Here is a 2,500-nt window from a genome sequence, read left to right as displayed (position 1 = left end):
CCCGCGCGCGACGTATTTCACAACAGCGTCGTGACGTCGCACCCGAGCACGGCTGGTGAGCCCGCAGCCCTGGACGCATAGTTACTCCCGCCGTTTACCCGCGCTTGCTTGAATTTCTTCACGTTGACATTCAGAGCACTGGGCAGAAATCACATTGCGTCAACACCCGCTAGGGCCATCGCAATGCTTTGTTTTAATTAGACAGTCGGATTCCCCCAGTCCGTGCCAGTTCTGAGTTGATCGTTGAATGGCGGCCGAAGAGAATCCGCGCACCCGCGCGCCCCCGGAGGAGCACGCTAAGGCGGACGCGGCCTCGCAGCAAGGAAGATCCGTGGGAGGCCAAGGCACGGGACCGAGCTCGGATCCTGCGCGCAGGTTGAAGCACCGGGGCACGAACGCCGCGCAGGCGCGCGCATCCTGCACCGCCGGCCAGCACGAGGCCAACCAACGGCGAGAGCAGACCACGCCCGCGCTAAACGCCCGCACTTACCGGCACCCCTACGGCACTCACCTCGCCCAGGCCCGGCACGTTAGCGCTGACCCACTTCCCGACCAAGCCCGACACGCCCCGATCCTCAGAGCCAATCCTTATCCCGAAGTTACGGATCCAATTTGCCGACTTCCCTTACCTACATTATTCTATCGACTAGAGGCTCTTCACCTTGGAGACCTGCTGCGGATATGGGTACGAACCGGCGCGACACCTCCACGTGGCCCTCTCCCGGATTTTCAAGGTCCGAGGGGAAGATCGGGACACCGCCGCAACTGCGGTGCTCTTCGCGTTCCAAACCCTATCTCCCTGCTAGAGGATTCCAGGGAACTCGAACGCTCATGCAGAAAAGAAAACTCTTCCCCGATCTCCCGACGGCGTCTCCGGGTCCTTTTGGGTTACCCCGACGAGCATCTCTAAAAGAGGGGCCCGACTTGTATCGGTTCCGCTGCCGGGTTCCGGAATAGGAACCGGATTCCCTTTCGCCCAACGGGGGCCAGCACAAAGTGCATCATGCTATGACGGCCCCCATCAACATCGGATTTCTCCTAGGGCTTAGGATCGACTGACTCGTGTGCAACGGCTGTTCACACGAAACCCTTCTCCGCGTCAGCCCTCCAGGGCCTCGCTGGAGTATTTGCTACTACCACCAAGATCTGCACCGACGGCGGCTCCAGGCAGGCTCACGCCCAGACCCTTCTGCGCCCACCGCCGCGACCCTCCTACTCGTCAGGGCTTCGCGGCCGGCCGCAAGGACCGGCCATGACTGCCAGACTGACGGCCGAGTATAGGCACGACGCTTCAGCGCCATCCATTTTCAGGGCTAGTTGCTTCGGCAGGTGAGTTGTTACACACTCCTTAGCGGATTCCGACTTCCATGGCCACCGTCCTGCTGTCTTAAGCAACCAACGCCTTTCATGGTTTCCCATGAGCGTCGATTCGGGCGCCTTAACTCGGCGTTTGGTTCATCCCACAGCGCCAGTTCTGCTTACCAAAAGTGGCCCACTTGGCACTCCGATCCGAGTCGTTTGCTCGCGGCTTCAGCATATCAAGCAAGCCGGAGATCTCACCCATTTAAAGTTTGAGAATAGGTTGAGGTCGTTTCGGCCCCAAGGCCTCTAATCATTCGCTTTACCGGATGAGACTCGTACGAGCACCAGCTATCCTGAGGGAAACTTCGGAGGGAACCAGCTACTAGATGGTTCGATTAGTCTTTCGCCCCTATACCCAGCTCCGACGATCGATTTGCACGTCAGAATCGCTACGGACCTCCATCAGGGTTTCCCCTGACTTCGTCCTGGCCAGGCATAGTTCACCATCTTTCGGGTCCCAACGTGTACGCTCTAGGTGCGCCTCACCTCGCAATGAGGACGAGACGCCCCGGGAGTGCGGAGGCCGCCGCCCCGTGAAGGGCGGGGAAGCCCCATCCTCCCTCGGCCCGCGCAAGGCGAGACCTTCACTTTCATTACGCCTTTAGGTTTCGTACAGCCCAATGACTCGCGCACATGTTAGACTCCTTGGTCCGTGTTTCAAGACGGGTCGTGAAATTGTCCAAAGCTGAAGCGCCGCTGACGGGAGCGATTATTCCGCCCGAGAGCATCCCGAGCCAACAGCGGCGCGGGTCCGGGGCCGGGCCAGGTAGGTCCGTCATCCGGGAAGAACCGCGCGCGCTTGCCGGGAGCCCGAGCGCCCAAAGGGGCGAATCGACTCCTCCAGATATACCGCCGAGCAGCCAGCCAGGACACCGGGGCTCTGCCCAACAGACGCGAACCGAGGCCCGCGGAAGGACAGGCTGCGCACCCGGGCCGTAGGCCGGCACCCAGCGGGTCGCGACGTCCTACTAGGGGAGAAGTGCGGCCCACCGCACACCGGAACGGCCCCACCCCGCGGCGAGTGGAAAGGCAACCGGACACGACCCCGCCGCGGATTGCTCCGCGCGGGCGGCCGGCCCCATCTGCCGAGGGCGGGAGCCAGTGGCCGGATGGGCGTGAATCTCACCCGTTCGACCTT

The 2,500-nt window shown here is 61.8% G+C and overlaps 1 pseudogene; it reads right to left on the bottom strand.

The window, feature by feature from the left end:
* Positions 1 to 2,500, bottom strand: part of LOC126147300 (large subunit ribosomal RNA) — a 4,959-nt pseudogene that overhangs the window by 2,010 nt on the left and 449 nt on the right.

The sequence above is a fragment of the Schistocerca cancellata genome, unplaced genomic scaffold (genome assembly GCF_023864275.1).
Source record: "Schistocerca cancellata isolate TAMUIC-IGC-003103 unplaced genomic scaffold, iqSchCanc2.1 HiC_scaffold_851, whole genome shotgun sequence".
In the NCBI taxonomy this organism is placed as follows: domain Eukaryota; kingdom Metazoa; phylum Arthropoda; class Insecta; order Orthoptera; family Acrididae; genus Schistocerca; species Schistocerca cancellata.
The sequence above is the reverse complement of the archived record's forward strand: the minus strand, read 5'-3'. Positions and strand labels throughout refer to the sequence as shown.